The following is a 20,571-nucleotide window of genomic DNA, read 5'->3' on the forward strand; positions in this document are numbered from 1 at the left end:
ATTTTTTATTTTTTTATTTCACCTTTATTTAACCAGGTAGGCTAGTTGAGAGGAAGTTCTCATTTGCAACTGCGACCTGGCCAAGATAAAGTATAGCAGTGTGAACAGACAGCACAGAGTTACACATGGAGTAAACAATTAACAAGTCAATAACACAACACAGTAGAAAAAAAGAGTCTATATACATTGTGTGCAAAATGTGCAAAACTCATCAGAGTTGTACAGCAAGTAACTGTGGAGCACGTGGGGATGTGTGTTACTCTTCAGCCTTATTTAACCTTGTATTTAACTAGGAAAGTCAGTTAAGAACAAATTCTTATTTACAATGACAGCCTAGGAACAGTGGATTCGATCTAGTAACCTTTCGGTTACTGGTTAAAAGCTCTAACCACTAGGCTACCTGCAGCCCCAAAATATTAACGGAAAGGTTCACCCATTTTGAAGGTTATATTGTTTTTGTCCATCTCTGAGTGATGGTCTATCGACTCCGTTCGTCATTTCATGTTTTCATGAGTATCTTTGAGTTATTGGCGTTCAAGCAGGCAGAAATCCGTCCGGTATGACGTCATGATCATCAATATGGGGCGGCAGCGTAGCCTAGTGGTTAGAGCGTTGGACTAGTAACCGGAAGGTTGCGAGTTCAAACCCCCGAGCTGACAAGGTACAAATCTGTCGTTCTGCCCCTGAACAGGCAGTTAACCCACTGTTCCCAGGCCGTCATTGAAAATAAGAATATGTTCTTAACTGACTTGCCTGGTTAAATAAAGGTAAAATTAAAAAACTATATATATAAACTCGCACTCACTACACTGGAAGTTTATAGGAAAACTACTTTTAGATCGCCAAAAACGTATATCATACATGCCAGATTTCGATACTGGTCGATGTCATAACTCTGGAGGATGTCTTCTCTTGAATTGATCATATATTGATCATATATTTGCGGTATTCCTACCTTGAAAAATGTGTAATTTAAGGTCTAGCACATTTTCCCTGTTTGTCTGCCTCTTTAGTCCAGGGTGCATTGCATGGTGCCGTTGCCAGAGATATTATAGAAAGGAGATAGGAATCCAATGAATGAATGAAGGAACTGATAACGCCTTACCCAGCAGACTGTCGACCAATCGCATTCACATTGGCTATTCTGATTTCAGAGCACTCTCGTTTGAGTGTGCCAGAGTGCAGAATAACTGATGAATTTATGAATGCGTAACACCCATTGAATATGACCGGTGTCAGTAAATGTCGGTAAAAATTGGTGGCTGACTAAATATTTTTTTGCCCCACTGTAGTTATTTTCCACCATAATTTGCAAATAAATTCATAAAAAAATCCTACAATGTGATTTTCTGGATTTTTTCCCTTCTCATTTTGTCTGTCATAGTTGAAGTGTACCTATGATGAAAATTACAGGCCTCATCTTTTTAAGTGGGAGAACTTGCACAATTGGTGGCTGACTAAATACTTTTTTGCCCCACTGTATATGATAAACAGAGTAGCAGTAGCGTAAAAGAGGGGTTGGTGGGTGGCGGGACACAATGCAGAGTGTCCGGGTAGCCAATGTGCGGGAGCACCGGTTAGTCGGGCTAATTGAGGTAGTATGTACATGAATGTATAGTTAAAGTGACTATGCAAATTTGATTAACAGAGAGTAGAAGCAGCGTAAAAGAGGGGTTGGGGGCACACAATGCAAATAGTCCGGGTAGCCATTTGATTACCTGTTCAGGAGTTTTATGTTAAAAGATAAACTGTTGAGAAGCCATGGGTGGGCCTGGGAGGGCATAGGCCAACCAACCAATCAGAATTGTTTCATCAGCTGTCCGGATGGCTGGTCTCAGACGATCCCGCAGGTGAAGAAGCCCGATGTGGAGGTCCTAGGCTGTGTCTTGAATTTAATTAATCTGATGACTGTTATTTATTTAATCAACTAACTATGTTTACTTGTTACCCTATGTTAAATTAGTCATGTAACAAAACTACTCATTAGGATTTGGGGCACCACAAGAGCGGTTGTTTAAAGAGTTACCATCTCCCGAATTAAACATCCATAAAACAATCAATGTATTAATCCTAACCTCGTATCATATCATCCTTCTGAACAGTCTTAACCACCTGCATCTGTAACACCCCCAGCTTTACTTATGATTCAGTACTACACAAATTGGTTTAATTAGTTATATACTAGCTAATAAAATAAAATGATAATACACGATAAACATACACACTTTATACATTAGAAACAGGTCCCTAGCGGACTGACACAACATGGCGGCTTGTTACCACAGACATGGAGAGGTCAAGAAGGACAGAGACATAATTCTTTGGTACATTAAGAAACTCCTCTCACAGTAATCCTATACTTTGCACACGAACCGCCACCCGTTTGGAGTAAGAAATCATGAATATATTTATGTGTAAATGCCTTGGTTAGCCGTGTATCTATGTAGGAATCTTTTTGGGGAGAGGTTTGGTTGGGCCTTTCTGCGGCACGCTTGTAATGCTCTAATTGTCCACAAGGCGTCCCCCACCCATCTCTTATACTGTTGTCCTCCTCTGCCGTCGTCCGGTATCCGTTGACCTGTTGTGTAGTCCTGAACAGACCTACAGAGTTTATTCTACTTTCCATTCGCTCCTGAATGTGCCTCTTCGATGGTTTCCATTGGGGGATCAGAGTAGGGGTACTATGGTGGTTTGAGAAGAGTAGTAGAATGGTCCCACTTAAGTTTAGCTGTCCTAAGTAAAGTATCTAGAAAAGTAATTAGCTGTACCAGTGATTGTCCGGCAGGTGAGTTTATCGTCTCTACCTCGTGTTGAGATTTCAGAGTTCGAACTCTTGGAACACCTCTCAGGTCTCAATTTGAATTTCTTTACCAATCCTTTATGCACTCTGGCCGAAAGGGGCGGTTCCATCAGGCTGACACGCTCTCTGACCTAACTCGGGGTGTGGCTTTTTACTGTGCAAAGTTTATAGGTGACAAATGATCTCCTATAGCTCCTAAAATCACATTCCTATCTTACCAAAAACAATTTAAGAATTGTTTATATTTCATACACAACGTTAAGGATGGAGACTTCGTATATGTAGTGTGTATATACTTCAAGTTACAGTATTTCCTTTATAACCTTTTTAATGACATCACAAAATAACAACCCAGATGACATTTATTATTCTATTGATTGCCTCTGACCAATCCCCACGTTCTATACTAGAATAATTGTTCCAGTATTCACTTTAGAACGTGTTAGAGTTTCGGCTGGGAAAGTTTCTGGAGACAAAGGAACATTCTTGTGTGAATGTGGAGAGGGAGATAGCTGAAAGTTCCAATCCTTCTAATCACACAGGGTGTGAGCTGACTTTTACGTTTATGTTATGGTAATAACCAATAACACTAGTTTACACAACATCATATACAATATTTACTAAAATAATCATGTTAGGCAAAAGCCCTACAACGCTGCTATGTCAATGTGGATGTTGGTATTTTGGCAGCTCAATGAAACGGCAATGTTTCCATCAATAAACTATCCTCTTGATGGTCAGTAAATGGAAAGGCCTTGTAAACAAAACAAAAAAACCCGAACACAATAATAACCGCTTCCACCTGGCCTCTGTCTACTAAAGCTTCAGTTCAATCTTCATTTTATCTTTGGCAAACCTTCCCCTTACACAAAGTCTAGCCTTTCATCTGTGGATATATACATATTTGCCAGGAGTGCCATCAGAAAGTATTCAGACCCCTTGACCCCCCCATTTTGTCAGGTTACATCCTTATTCTAAAATGTATTAAATCGTTTTTCCCCCCCATCAATCTACACACACAATACCCCATAATGGCAAAGCAAAGACAGGTTTGGAAATTTCTCCTAATTTATTAAACATAAAAAGAGGAAATATCACATTTTGCATAATTATTCAGACTCTTTCCTCAGTACTTTGTTGAAGTACCTTTGACAGCGATTACAGCCTTGAGTCTTCTTGGGTATGACGCTACAAGTTTTGCACACCTGTATTTGGGGAGTTTCTCCCATTCTTCTCTGCAGATCCTCTCAAACTCTGTCAGGTTGGATGGGAAGCGTCGCTGCACAGCTATTTTCAGGTCTCTCCAGAGATGTTCGATCGGGTTCAGGGCCTTCTTCTTCTGGTCGGCCCCAGTGATGAAGCAACACAAACTTAGACACATGCATACAAACACACGATAACATACGCACTATACACACATGGATTTAGTGTTTTATAGTTATGTGGTCGTAGAGGCCTGAGGGCAAACTTAAATATGTTGTGAAATGAGAATGGAAGTTCCGGCGATAGGGAAGCTCTAATAAGACAAGTCTGCGTAGCATCCTCGAACTTTCCAACAATTTTAAGGCATTTTGACACGGTTTACCTGTTTGTTAATAGTGAGTTGTAAGTTAAAACATCTCTTTTATCGCCAAAACAAAAGGTGCCCAATATGTCAAAGCCTCAGATGAGGCATGGGTGGTGGGGGGGGGACGTTTGATGCTCGGAAGAAGCACCATCATGGTTCAGAATGGAGATGGACAAGGGTATAACAAAAATCGAAGATACACTTTCTGAACGCCTTTGCAAAATTGACGTTCTAGTCGATAAACTCCACGAAGACCAGAAAGTCACAAATGTACGAGTGACAAAGTTCCAAAAATACCACCAGGATGCCATCCTGGACGTCCGCGAGGAAGTGGACCAAAAATACGTTGGAAGACGCCATCTCTAAACTCGAGGATAAATTTGTTTATTACGAAAATTTCCAAAGGCGCTCGAATTTGAGACTTCAAGGTTTCCCGGAGGCCGTGGAGGGAGGAGACGTCATCTCCTTCCTACAGGACGTCATCTCCTTCCTCCTTCCTGGACATTTTACTGGGGGGAATGGCCCTAGCCCTCACACTCGGATCCAACAGGTACCAGATGTGCTCAATGGGATTGAGATCCGGGCTCTTTGCTGGCCACGGTAGAACACTGACATTCCTGTCTTAAAATCACGCCTATGGCTGGTGGCATTGTCATGAGGCATGGATGACATGTCAGGATGACATGTTGATGGCTGCAATGCCTGCATGACAAAGCTCAGTCCGATGATGCTGCATGGCCCCAGACCATGACGGACCCTTGACCTCCAAAATGGATCCCGCCTCAGATGTACAGGCCTCGGGTACCGCTTTGATAAATGCAAAGACCAGATGACCCCTGGGGAGACAAAACCGTTTGATCCAGTAAAGAGCACTATTTGCCAGTCCTGTCTGAGGCAGCTACCGACCGGGGAGTTTGTGCCCATAGGCCTAAAACCTGACTCAAACCAGCTCTGTCAGATGAGGCATGGGGGGGGAAAATTGACCCAACTTATTGTCAAAGCCTACAGACATTTGAGGCATTTAAAGGCAATGCTACCAAATACTAATTGAGTGTATGTAAACTTCTGACCCACTGGGAATGCGATGAAAGAAATTAAAGCTGAAATAAATCATTCTCTACTATTATTCTGACATTCCATAAAGTGATGAGGCTAACTGACCTGAGACGGATTAAAGGATTAAATGTCAGGAATTGTGAAAAACTGAGTTTAAATTTATTTGGCTGTATGTAAACTTCCGACTTCAACTAATATATATAAAATATTTTTTTGGAGGGGGTGAACTCAGGAGGATGGTGATTTTTTTTTAAACTACTTGTCCCTATTTTATATTTGAGGGATGATAGGTTTTCATTTATTCATCATAGCTTGCTGCTTGGGTGCGTTTGTGGTCACCGCTTTTGGTGCAGCGCTGCACATGTTTCAAGGCACATTGGGGAATGCCGATTTGGTTGACATTTGGATGTGCGGTTAGGTTCTATTGGATGACTATGAACTCATCCTCTGTTGTTGTTGAGACATGGTCAAGTGGGGCTAAATAGTCTGGTCATTATTGTTGCAGATGTTTTGTCGCTTTGATTCAAATTGTATTTTGTTACTCTACTAACAATATTTTAATGTTACAAGGAACAGCCAATGCACTTAACGGCATATGCATATAATTTAGAATGAACCTAATTTGGGCGACGCTATGCATAGCAGGTACATCGAGCTTAAAGACTAGTGTCTGAGGATATGTTTTTAAAAATATATTATTTTAACTCCCTCAGTTGGGGAGGGGGTTGGGTGGGTTTGTGTTAGGGTCAGGGTATTAGCTCACGAGATGTTTACTATTTTATACTTTTCATCATTTAATTTTGTTCAAGTTGTATACACTCAACACCATTTTGTTTCTTTCCTTTTCCCCTATTTCTTATTTTCTTTAAAGATGTCGGCTCCTAATATCTATACATTTATGACACTTAACATTAGGGGTACTAAATGCCCAGTCACTTAACATTAGGTGTACTAAATGCCCAGTCACTTAACATTAGGGGTACTAAATGCCCAGTCACTTAACATTAGGGGTACTAAATGCCCAGTCACTTAACATTAGGGGTACTAAATGCCCAGTCACTTAACATTAGGGGTACTAAATGCCCAGTCACAACATTAGGTGTACTAAATGCCCAGTCACTTAACATTAGGGGTACTAAATGCCCAGTCACTTAACATTAGGGGTACTAAATGCCCAGTCACTTAACATTAGGTGTACTAAATGCCCAGTCACTTAACATTAGGGGTACTAAATGCCCAGTCACTTAACATTAGGGGTACTAAATGCCCAGTCACTTAAGATTAGGTGTACTAAATGCCCAGTCACTTAACATTAGGGGTACTAAATGCCCAGTCACTTAACATTAGGGGTACTAAATGCCTAGTCACTTAACATTAGGTGTACTAAATGCCCAGTCACTTAACATTAGGGGTACTAAATGCCCAGTCACTTAACATTAGGGGTACTAAATGCCCAGTCACTTAAGATTAGGTGTACTAAATGCCCAGTCACTTAACATTAGGGGTACTAAATGCCCAGTCACTTAACATTAGGGGTACTAAATGCCTAGTCACTTAACATTAGGGGTACTAAATGCCCTGTCACTTAACATTAGGGGTACTAAATGCCCAGTCACTTAACATTAGGGGTACTAAATGCCCAGTCAAACGCAAACACATTCTGAATGATCTAAAGCAGTATAATGTTGATATACCTCTTCCTCAGGAGACACACCTGACTGACTCTGAGCATGATAAACTGAAGAGCGAGTGGGTGGGTCAAGTGTACTATTAATTTTTCACCTCTCGGGCAAGAGGGGTGGCCATAAGCATTGCCCCTTTTCAGATACAATCTCAGACTAAAGACAAAATGGGTAGGTTTGTGATCATTCAAGGTTTCATTAACACTGAGCCCATTACCATTGTGAACGTGTATATGGGCCTAACTATGATGATCCTACATTTTTACCAAGACATCTTTTTTAAGTTTAACGTCCCCATCATCAGAGATAATAATGACAGGGGATTTTAACTTGATACTGGACACTTCCAGTGATAGATCTTCCTCTAATTACTTCCGGCGCCGACAGAGATGGCCGCCTCGCGTCGCGTTCCTAGGAAACTATGCAGTTTTTTTTTTTTTTACGTGTTATTTCTTACATTAGTACCCCAGGTCATCTTAGGTTTCATTACATACAGTCGAGAAGAACTACTGAATATAAGATCAGCGTCAACTCACCATCAGTACGACCAAGAATATGTTTTTCGTGACGCGGATCCTGTGTTCTGCCTTTCAAACAGGACAACGGAATGGATCCCATGCAGCGACCCAAAAAAAGGACTCCGAAAAGAGGGAAACGAGGCGGTCTTCTGGTCAGACTCCGGAGGGGCACATCGTGCACCACTCCCTAGCATTCTTCTCGCCAATGTCCAGTCTCTTGACAACTAGGTTGATGAAATGAGCAAGGGTAGCATTCCAGAGGGACATCAGAGACTGTAACGTTCTTTGCTTCACGGAAACATGGCTCACTGGAGAGACGCTATCGTCGGTGCAGCCAGCGGGTTTCTCCACGCATCGCGCCGACAGAAACAAACATCTTTCTGGTAAGAAGAGGGGCGGGGGCGTATGCCTTTGGCTAACGAGACATGGTGTGTGATGAAAGAAACATACAGGAACTCAAATCCTTCTGTTCACCTGATTTAGAATTCCTCACAATCAAATGTAGACCGCATTATCTACCAAGAGAATTCTCTTCGATTATAATCACAGCCGTATATATCCCCCAAGCAGACACATCGATGGCTCTGAACGAACTTTATTTGACTCTTTGCAAACTGGAATCCATTTATCCGGAGGCTGCATTCATTGTAGCTGGGGATTTTAACAAGGCTAATCTGAAAACAAGACTCCCTAAATTTTATCAGCATATCGTTGCGGACCAGGGGTGGAAAAACCTTGGGTCATTGTTACTCTAACTTCCGCGACGCATATAAGGCCCTATTTTAAAAGCTTTTCATCATTTCATTTTGTTGATCCCTGCCTACAGACAGAAACTAAAACAAGAGGCCATTTTGTTTCTTTCCTTTTCCCCATTTCTTATTTTCACTAAAGACTGCTTCCATCACGTGGACTGGGATATTTTTGTGTTGCGTCAGATAACATTATTGACTAAACGCCCATTCACTGTGCAAGTTCATTAGAACGTGTACTAAGATGCCCAGGCACGATTAAAACATTCCCTAACCAGAAACCCAGTCATTGATGGCAGCATTCGTCACTTAACATTAGTGAAACTGAATGCGCAACCACTGCTTTTAATCAGGGCAAGGTGACTGGTAAATGACCAGTACAAACAGTGCAGCTATTCCTCCGCAGGCTATCAAACAAGCTAAATGTCAGTACAGAACAAAGTAGAATCTCAAAACGCCCAGACACGAGGCATGTGGCAGGGTCTAAATCAATCACGGAACAAGAAGAAACCCAAATGCCCAGTCACGGACCAGGATGTCTTGCCCAGGCAGACTAAATAACATTTTGCCCGGAGGACAAAATGCCACTGAGTCAATGAAAACATGCATTCTCCTTCACTGCAGCCGAGGTGAGTAAGACATTTAAACGTGTTAACCCTTCAAGGCTGCAGGCCCAGACACACCCCAGCCGCGACTCAGAGCATGATAAACTGAGCTGGCCGGTGGGTCAAGTTTACATATTCAATCAATTATACCAGTCTGCTGTTCCCACATGCTTCAAGAGGGCCACCATTGTTCCTGTTCCCAAGAAAGCTAAGGTAACTGAGCTAAACGACTAGGCCCCGTGATCACTTCCGTTTCATGAAGTGCTTTGAGAGACTGTCAGCCCATATCACCATTGTGACACCCTAGATCCACTAATTTGCTGATCCCCAAATAGGTCCAAGACATGCAATCTCAACCACACTGCACACTGCCCCCCATCTGGACAAGAGGAATACCTATGTGAGAATGCTGTTCATCGACTACAGCTGGACATTCAACACCATAGTACCTTCCAAGCTCTCAAGCTTAGACCCTGGGTCTCGACCCCGCAGTGCAACTGGGTACTGGACTTCCTGACGGGCCGCCCCCAGGTGATGAGGGTAGGCAACAACATCTCCACCCCGCTGATCCTTAACACTGGGGCCCCACAAGGGTGCGTTCTGAGCCCTCCTGTACTCCCTGTTCACCCACGACTGCGTAGCCACACACGCCCAACTCAATCATCACGACACAACAGTGGTAGGCTTGATTACCAACAATGACGAGACGGCCTACAGGGAGGAGGTGAGGTTTTTCGGAGTGTGGTGTCAGGAAAATAACCTCATACTGCAACGTTCAACAAAACTAAGGAGATGATTGTGGACTTCAGGAAACAGCAGAGGGAACACCACCCTATCCACATCAATGGAACAGTAGTGGAGAGGGTAGCAAGTTTTAAGTTCCTGGCATACACATCACAGACAAACTGAATTGGTCCACTCACACAGACAGCTCGTGAAGAATGCGCCAGCGCTCTTCAACCTCAGGAGGCTGAAGAAATTCGGCTTGTCACCAAAAGCACTCACAAACTTCTACAGATGCACAATCGAGCATCCTGGCGGGCTGTATCACTGCCTGGTACGGCAACTGCTCCGCCCACAACCGTAGGCTCTCCAGAGGGTAGTGAGGTCTGCACAACGCATCGCCGGGGGCAAACTACCTGCCCTCCAGGACACCTACACCACCCGATGTTACAGGAAGGCCAAAAGATCATCTGGTCAACCACCCGAGCCACTGCCTGTTCACCCCGCTATCATCCAGAAGGCGAGGTCAGTACAGGTGCATCAAAGCTGGGACCGAGAGACTGAAGGCCATCAGACTGTTAAACAGCCAACTAACATTGAGTGGCTGCTGTTCACACTGACTGACTCAACTCCAGCCACTTTAATAAAATGATGGGAAATGAAGTAAATATATCACTAGCCACTTTAAACAATGCTACTTATATTATAATCATTATTCATCTCATATGCATATGTATATACTGTACTCTAATCAGACACATCCTTATGGGCTACATGTATCACTAGTCACTTTAACTATGCCACTTTGTTTTGCATACTGGATCTCATTTATACTGAACTGCATTCCATCTACTGTATCTTGCCTATGCTGCTCTGTACCATCACTCATTCATACTCCTTATGTACATATTCTTTATCCCCTTACACTGTGTATAAGACAGTAGTTTTGGAATGGTTAGTTAGATTACTTGTTGGTTATTACTAAACTGTCGGAACTAGAAGCACAAGCATTTCGCATTAACATCTGCTAACCATGTGTATGTGACAAATAACATTTGATTTGATTAATAGTATCAACCTCACACAGGCAGCTAAAATGTCAGAAATTAAAGATTTTGGACTTTTGTAGACTTATGGATATTTCACAACTAAAAGGTTAAAGAATACTCATTTTACTCTCCTGTCCATAACAGTTATTGTAGAATTGACTTATTTTTTTATTCCTGCAGCCAAGGGAAGTTTAACTACTGGATGTAAGTATTTACCAAGATGTATATCAGATCATTCTGCCCTGCTGGCTTCAATGCCCGTCACTAAATCCCTCAAGAAGATGGAGGTTTGGCAGATACTTACTAAATAATCCCACATTCGTAACATTTCTGAACACTCATATTGACTTTTTTTTCTCACCAATAACAACTCGGTCCCTTTTTAATTTTATTGGAAGCTCTCCTTGCATATCTGATGGGACAAATAATAATATCCTTTAGTTCAGGTGATGGTAAGATGTATAAGGTTCAAGTAGGTTTTTTGGAGAAAGAATTAGAGATCTGGAAAAATGAACACAGTGTAACATTTGACGACTCAACTCTACAAAAATTATACTCAAAGCTGACGACCCACAAAGTGAATGGACTATAACACCCTGACGACCCACAAAGCGGAAAACGCTCTTAGGAGAATAAAGCAAAACTACTACGAACATGGAGATAAATCAGGGAAGTTGCTTGCTTGGCAGATGAGGAGAGAGGAAGTTAGTAGAGTTATTAACTTTATTAAGCTACCCAATAACACAGTTGTTCACAGTCCTGAGGAAATTAATCTAGTCTTTAGGGAGTTTTATGAAACATTGTACAGAGGAGAGAGGAAGCTAGTAGACTTATTAGCTTTATTAAGCTGCCCAACAACACAGTTGTTCACAGTCCTGAGGAAATTAATCTAGTCTTTAGAGAGTTTTATGAAACATTGTACAAGTCTCAAGGGGATGCCCCTGCCTTAATGCATGAGATTTTGAACAAACTAAATTTACAAACTTTAACTGATGAGGATAGGGCACTTGGAGAAAGAGATTACAACCGAGGAAATTAGGAATCCATTTTCAACACAGCTGGGGGAAATTCACCAGGATTAGATGGATTCCCTATTGAATTCTATCAATCCTTTTTACCCAAACTAATTCGAGCCTCTTTGCAGTATGTTTAATTATGCCAAAGAGACAGAAAAGCTCCCAGACACACTTGAACAGACACTGATCACAGTTTTGTTAAAACCTGGGAAAGATCCTCTGCTTTGGGGGTCGTATAGACCAATATCTCTATTGAACACTTCATATAAGATTCTTGCAAAACTCATAGCTTTTAGACTAGATAAGGTTCTTCCTGACTTTGGTTGATATAAACCAAACAGGCGTTTGTAAGAAACCGCTCATCTCCTGATAATATCAGAAGATTATTTAATATTATGTGGAGAATGACCAAGATCCTGTAGTGAAGACTTCTTTAGATGAGGAAAAAGATTTTGACTGCATAGAATGGAACTACCTGTTTTGAAGTTTTACAGAGGATGAATATTGGACCTCAGTATGTAGGTCTGATTAGATGACTGTCCAGTAGCTCAGATCCTGACTGATGGAAATGATTCCTCACAGTTCTCCCGATCACGTGGCACAAGACAGGGTTGTCCCGCTAATCCGCTCCTTTTTTCTTTGGCTATAGAGCCACTGGCAGAAGCTTTTAGATCTCATCTCATCCAATCATAGTGTTCGTATAGGTGGGCATGAACATCTGGTCTCGCCAAATGCTGATGACATTTTGCTTTACCTCACTAAACCAGAAATGTTTACGCCGAGTATTAGTTGACATCCTGAAAGAATGTAAACTAAAGATGTAAAATAAACCTATTGAAGAGTATAATTATGCCTTTTAACAGGGCAGCTATGCAGAACCCAAACTTAAAGCAGCCATTTTCTTGGAGACCTTAGAAAATGACCTCTTGGATTGCAAATTCCTTCTGAAATGATTAAGACATATCAACTGAACTATACTCCACTTCTTAAAAAGGTTGGGGAAGAATTGGATAGATTCTTGTACCTTTTTCAAACCTTGCCCTTTCCTATTACCAAGGTTTAAAAAAACAACAACAACTTAATAGGAAGGTTTCTTCATTTATGTGGAAAGGGATACCCCCCAGAGTGAAACTCACAAATGTATACAAACCATACTCAGAAGGAGGACTCACTCTACCTGACTTCCAGTTGTATTACTGGGCATCTCAGTTAAAGACTGTGTGGGTATGGTAAGATACAACAACAAGTTCACCCTCTTGGAGACAGATAGAGGAGTGTCTGACCCCTGTTACATTGGCATCTATACCTTATATTAACTAGCCCACCTAAAGCTTTGCTAGGTCTCATAATCAACCCTTTCATTAAATATATCGATTGAAGTCTGTAAACAAACAGAAGGGCATAGATCTATATATGAACAAACACCTTTCCATAATAACCCCATCTTACCCAAAGCCCTGAGAGATGGTATTACATTTTCTTGGTTCGGAATTAAAAGGAATTAAAACATTTGGTAATCTCTATAGAGAAGGTGAACTACTATCCTTTCAACAACTGGCATCTTATTTTCCGTTACCTCAAACTAATTTCTTCAAGTTCCTACAGGTTAGGCACCATATTGCCACTCAGCAGGGAGGTAAGGATTCAGCCCATGAGTAAATCTACACCTGATACACATGAGTAAATCTACACCTGATACACATGAGTAAATCTACACCTGATACACATGAGTAAATCTACACCTGATCAACTGTGACTGGGAAGAAAGGGGTAAAAGGTTTTCATTTCTTACATGAACTCTAGTCTTCAAGCTCTGTTGGGGAATGATGAACCTCTGAAGGCTTGGTATGATGAACCTCTGAACGCTTGGAATGATGAACCTCTGAAGGCTTGGAATGATGAACCTCTGAAGGCTTGGAATGATGAACCTCTGAAGGCTTGGAATGATGAACCTCTGAAGGCTTGGAATGATGAACCTCTGAAGGCTTGCATGAAGTGGCATGATGACCTTGGTCTCATTTTTGAGGATGAGAAAATGGGAAAGCTCTTTTTATATGCTCAGCGTCTTTCATTTAACACAATGCATGAGTTGATGCGATTCAATATTTTACATCGGGTCTATTTTACACCAGAGAGACTGTATATGATCAATTCTAAATATTCAACATTTTGCCCAAGGTGTAAAACGGGGGTAGACACACTTACAGTGGGGCAAAAAAGTATTTAGTCAGCCACCAATTGTGCAAGGTCTCCCACTTAAAAAGATGACAGAGGCCTGTGATTTTCAATATAGGTGCACTTGAACTATTACAGAAAAAAATAGAAAAAAAATCCAGAAAATCACATTGTAGGATTTTTTAAATGAATTTATTTGCAAATTATGGTGGAGAATAAGTATTTGGTCAATAACCAAAGTTTATGTCAATACTTTGTTATATACCCGTTGTTGGCAATGACAGAGGTCAAACATTTTCTGTAAGTCTTCACAAGGTTTTCACACACTGTTGCTGGTATTTTGGCCCATTCATCCATGCAGATCTCCTCTAGAGTAGTGATGTTTTTGGGTCTGTTGCTGGGCAACACGGACTTTCAACTCCCTCCAAAGATTTTCTATGGGGTTGAGATCTGGAGACTGGCTAGGCCACTGCAGGACCTTGAAATGGGAGAACTTGCACAATTGGTGGCTGACTAAATACTTTTTTTGCCCCACTGTATACACCTTTCTGTCCTGCCTCAGATCTTATCACAGGTCACTAATATGACGGTACTACTAGATCCTTCTCTTATTCTTCTTGGAGATGTCTCTGTTCTACCAGTAAATATGGGTAGTAAAACCAGATTCATTCAATTGGCAGTCATTGCAGCCAATAAATGCACAGCTACGGAAGAGTGACACTCCGTCAAGCAAGCAGATGTGGCTAAAATACCTATTCCATCTGAAAAAAAATCAATTAAAAAAATAATGTACAATTGACATAAGAAACCCTTTGAATTTACTGATGTCTGTAGTGACTTTCAGCCGTTTCTAGAGTCGTCACCTTAGCTGCCTCATTATTACTTTCTTCATTAATGTATTATTTGTTTTTGCATTAAATAATTTATTTTCTAGCATTTTTTTAACCTTTATTTAACTAGGCAAGTCAATTAAGAACAAATTCTTATTTTCAATGACGGCCTAGGAACAGTGGGTTAACTGCCTGTTCAGGGGCAGAACGACAGATTTGTACCTTGTCAGCTCGGGGATTTGAACTTGCAACCTTCTGGTTACTATTCCAACACTCTAACCACTAGGCTACGCTGCCGCCCCATTGAATGTGAAGGTCATTCTGTTTCTTTTTTGTTGTTGTTAATCATTGAAGCTAATACCAGTGGAGGGGGGTGTTCATGAGTTGGGGAGGGAAGCGTTTTGCATAATGTGCTCCCATGAAGCATAGTGTTTTGTGTAGATTTGAAGGAATAACGGGGCATTAACTGTTTCATATTTTGCTGATTTTGTTAAATTATTTTTTTAAATGCTAATAAATATATTGTATAATATGTTGTGAATGTAATGTTTTTAAAATGTATAACTGCCTTAATTTTGCTGGACCCCAGGAAGAGTAGCTGCTGCCTTGGCAGGAACTAAAGGGGATCCATAATAGACCCCAGGAAGAGTAGCTGCTTCCTTGGCAGGAACTAATGGGGATCCATAATAAACCCCAGGAAGAGTAGCTGCTGCCTTGGCAGGAAGCAATGGGGAGCCATAATAAATACAAATGTATTGGCCCGTACGCACTACCCTCTGTAGCGCCTTGCGGTCGAATGCCAAGCAGTCAACATACCAAGCGGTGATGCAGCCAGTCAAGATGCTCTCAATGGTGCAGCTGTATAACTTTGGCCCATGCCAAAACATTTCAGCCTCCTGAGGGGGAAGAGGTGTTGTTGTACCCTCTTCACGACTGGGTTGGTGTGTTTGGACCATGATAGATCCTTAGTGATGTGGACACAGAGGAACTTGAAGCTCTTGACTCACTCCACTACAGCCCTGTCGATATGGATGGGGGCGTGCCCAGCCCCCTGGTTCCTGATGTCCACGATCAGCTCCTTTGTCCTGTTGATGTTGAGGGAGAGGTTGTTGTACTGGCACCACACTGCCAGGTCTCTGACCTCCCTATACAGTTGAAGTCAGAAGTTTACATACACCTTAGCCAAATACATTTAAACTCAGTTTTTCACAATTCCTGACATTTCATCCAAATAAAAAAATCCCTGCATTATGTCAGTTAGGATCAACACTTTATTTTAAGAATGTGAAATGTCAGAATAATAGTAGAGAGAATTATTTATTTCAGCTTTTATTTCTTTCATTCCCAGTGGGTCAGAAGTTTACACACTCAATTAGTATTTGGTAGCATTGCCTTTAAATTGTTTAACTTGGGTCAAATGTTTCAGGTAGCCTTCCACAAGCTTCCCACAATAAGTTGGGTGAATTTTGCCCCATTCCTCCTGACAGAGCTGGTGTAACCGAGTCAGGTTTGTAGGCCTCCTTGCTCGCATACATGCTTTTTCAGTTCTGCCCACACATTTTCTATATGATTGAGGTCAAGGCTTTGTGATGGCCACTCCAATACCTTGACTTTGTTGTCCTTAAGCCATTTTTCCACAACTTTGGAAGTATGCTTGGGGTCATTGTCCATTTGGAAAACCCATTTGCAACTGAGCTTTAAATTCCTGACTGATGTCTTGATCTTGCTTCAATATATACACATAATTTTCCTCCCTCATGATGCCATCTATTTTGTGAAGTGCACCGGTCCCTCCTGCAGCAGAGCACCCCCACAACATGATGCTGCCACCCCCGTGCTTCACTGTTGGGAAGGTGTTCTAAGGCTTGCAAGCCTCCCCCTTTTTCCTCCAAACATAACGATGGTCATTATGGCCAAACAGTTCTATTTTTATTTAATCAGACCAGAGGACATTTCTCCAAAAAGTATGATCTTTGTCCCCATGTGCATTTGCAAACCGTAGTCAGTTTTTTTTATGGCAGTTTTGGAGCAGTGGCTTCTTCCTTGCTGAACGGCCTTTCAGGTTATGTCAATATAGGACTCGTTTTACTGTGGATATAGATACTTTTACCTGTTTCCTCTAGTATTTTCACAAGGTCCTTTGCTGTTGTTCTTGGATTGATTTGCACTTTTCGCACCAAAGTACGTTCATCTCTAGGAGACAGAATGCGTCTCCTTCCTGAGTGGTATTCTTGCTTACTATTGTTTGTACAGATGAACGTGGTACCTTCAGGCGTTTGCAAATTGCTCCAAAGGATGAACCAGACTTGTGGAGGTCTACAATTTCCTTTCCGAGGTCTTGGCTGATTTCTTTTGATTTTCCCATGATGTCAAGCAAAGAGGCACTGAGTGTGAAGGTCGGCCTTGAAATACATCCACAGGTACACCTCCAAAGGACTCAAATGATGTCAATCGTCAAGCCTATCAGAAGCTTCTAAAGCCATTTTTCCAAGCTGTTTAAAGGCACAGTCAACTTAGTGTATGTAAACTTCTGACCCACTGGAATTGTGATACAGTGAAATAAACTGTCTGTATACAATTGTTGGAAAAATGACTTTGGTCATGCACAAAGTAGATGTCTTAACCGACTTGACAAAACTAAAGTTTGTTAACAAGAAATTTGTGGAGTGGTTGAAAAATTAGTTTTAATGACTCCTAAGTGTATGTAAACTTCCGACTTCAACTGTCTCATCGTCGTTGGTGATCAGGCCTACCCCCGTCTTGTCGTCAGAAAACTACCCTTTACTGCAGTCAAATGACCAAATCACCCTCTAGTGGCCTCATGGGTGGAATGTCATTCATATCTTTCAGAATTGTAATAATATATATATATATATATATATTTTTTTTACCTGCCGAAAATCAGGTGTTTCTATGTCAAACGGCTTTGTTATATTTCAGTCTTCTGTGAGGTGTGTGTGTGTGTGTGTGTATATGTATTGGGGGTGCAAACTAAAAATGGAATACATTTCAAATCTTTATCTGACATGGTACAGGTGTCTTCTTTTTTTAAGTCCATAACCATGTGTTTTGAGGTGTATACTTTTGTGTCAAAGTAGATTTGTTTAGGACTACCCAGAAACACCAACCTTGTGACCTTGATTTAGCCCACTGCAGTAAAAAATGTATGAAGGTGTTGGAGTCGCGCACGGTCACGCAGTCGTGGGCGAACAGGGAGTACAGGAGGGGACTAAGCATGCACCCATGAGGGGCCCCTGTGTTGAGGGTCAGCCCGAGGTCATTAAAACACCATATTATAATACTCTTGAATAAGCTCCAGGTCATTAAAACATCACATATTACAATACTCTTTAATTACAACACAATAAATAAAACTGGAACAACGATATATAACAGGGTTACATACATCAAAGTCACTGCTGGGGTTATCATATGCCTGAAATAATAACTTATAGCGCAATATTACAAAGATACTAAACTACAACAGGTTACAAACTGCTTTACGCCAGGCCATTTTACTTTCAGGAACATACTGTGTAGAGATCAATGAAAAACACAGACAGTTTGGTATGACTACATACATCAGTGCTATATATTTTTCTTTACGTGTGTAAACTATGATTACATTATACACGACTGAAAAGTATCATCTCTAAACAATAAACATACATGTATTGTAAGTGTAATGGCCATGGTATAGATTCACTTGATATTTCAGGTAAAGGCGATTCGTTCTCTGTGTGATAAGGAGAGCAGTGCAGCACTGGCACGGCATTGGTGTGCGTGTGTGTGTGTGTGTTTGTTTTAGTGGAGGTGGTGTTCTCAATACACACTACGGCGTTAGTGATGACGAGCAGCAGAGGACGAAGCACGTTGGGGGGAGGAGCCTGGAAAACAGACAGAGGATGATTGGTGGGATCAGACAGGGGTTATATATGATTGAAGTAATCAGTGTAATTTAATGCAAATCAAAACAAACACTGGAACAGAAGTAAGATACATTTCTACAATGACTCCCTGTTCTGTATAATATATATATATACATTTCTACAATGACTCCCTGTTCTGTATAATATATATATATATATACATTTCTACAATGACTCCCTGTTCTGTATAATATATATATATATACATTTCTACAATGACTCCCTGTTCTGTATAATATATATATATATATACATTTCTACAATGACTCCCTGTTCTGTATGTGAAGTACTACGCTTGGCTGCAACACCTACGGCCCTGGCTGAAAGGAGTGTACTGTGTGCTACAGGTCGAAGAGTCGTATTCCTTAAATACGCAGACAGCTGATAACAACAAAATCCCTGTAGATTCACTTTGACATTTTGCGATTAGTTGCACAGATTTGGGAGACCTCCATCTTCTATCAAAGTTAAACAAAAGCAGGCTCTTTCTGTTGAGGTACCAAAGCTTTTGATTCTCCCTCTTCGCCTCCCTCTCTCTCCCAGTGCTCCCACAGTTCTCCTGGCGGTGTCAGTCCTAACTGGGAGGTCTGGAACACCACACCAGGAGTGTCTCTGGGAGTCTCTCTCTCTCTCTCTCTCTCTCTCTCTCTCTCTCTCTCTCTCTCTCTCTCTCTCTCTCTCTCTCTCTCTCTCTGAGGAACTAACTATTTGTTCCAGAAACATCTAGCAGTCCAGGAACTCTAGAATTAGAACTAGAATATTTATTATAATTCTGACCTGCCAAGAATACTCAGACGGAGGGAGGGAGTGGAATTCAAATATCCTACTGGCGCAGAGCCAAATGTTCTCCAAGGCCATAGAACCAAGACAAAGTCCATTAGTTGTGAGAGAGAAGTGAGTGAAGTCCCGCACACACTGCTGTGGTACTATTCATCACCATCACAGTACTCAAACTCACATGGAGAGAGTTCTGCTGTCGCCAGGTTTCCAATACAGAATACATTACTGAATCAATGACTCCAACTAGAAGATCTGTTCTCTCACACACTCCAACGAGTACTAACAACACACACACACACACAACGCTGTATCTCTCTGGCTCTCTCTCTGGCTCTCTCTCTCTCTCTCTGGCTCTCTCTCTCTCTCTCTCTGGCTCTCTCTCTGGCTCTCTCTCGCCAACATGGTCCTGAGAGGTCAAACACCCTCTGAAAGGAAGTATGTGGGGATTTCAGAATGGTGTTATGTTTTGAGCAGTGCCAGTCAAATGTATGAATGTTATTTTTACCCCGTAGACATTGGCTCTTTAGGAAACAGTGCTGTAGTGTGTCAGTGAGTGGTTTGTCTTTTGTTTACGATGTTAGGCCCTGCAGCAGTACCTCATAGCAGAGTGGTGTTGAGGTGAGGTGTATGTGATGTTAGGCCCTGCAGCAGTACCTCATAACAGAGTGGTGTTGAGGGGAGGTGTATGTGATGTTAGGCCCTGCAGCAGTACCTCATAGCAGAGTGGTGTTGAGGGGAGGTGTATGTGATGTTAGGCCCTGCAGCAGTACCTCATAGCAGAGTGGTGTTGAGGGAGGTGTATGTGATGTTAGGCCCTGCAGCAGTACCTCATAACAGAGTGGTGTTGAGGGAGGTGTATGTGATGTTAGGCCCTGCAGCAGTACCTCATAGCAGAGTGGTGTTGAGGGGAGGTGTATGTGATGTTAGGCCCTGCAGCAGTACCTCATAACAGAGTGGTGTTGAGGGGAGGTGTATGTGATGTTAGGCCCTGCAGCAGTACCTCATAACAGAGTGGTGTTGAGGGGAGGTGTATGTGATGTTAGGCCCTGCAGCAGTACCTCATAACAGAGTGGTGTTGAGGGGAGGTGTATG

The 20,571-nt window shown here is 41.7% G+C and overlaps 1 protein-coding gene across 1 annotated transcript in view; it reads right to left on the reverse strand.

The window, feature by feature from the left end:
* Positions 1–18,101: 18,101 nt before the first annotated feature.
* anos1b (anosmin 1b) overlaps positions 18,102–20,571 on the reverse strand; it is a 194,582-nt gene continuing 192,112 nt past the window's right edge. The window contains exon 14 of the mRNA XM_052465113.1: positions 18,102–18,657. The gene's annotated coding sequence lies outside the window, so the exon portion shown is untranslated. The remainder of the gene's footprint in view (positions 18,658–20,571) is intronic.

Source organism: Oncorhynchus keta, chromosome 1, assembly GCF_023373465.1.
Source record: "Oncorhynchus keta strain PuntledgeMale-10-30-2019 chromosome 1, Oket_V2, whole genome shotgun sequence".
NCBI classification, from domain to species: Eukaryota; Metazoa; Chordata; class Actinopteri; order Salmoniformes; family Salmonidae; genus Oncorhynchus; species Oncorhynchus keta.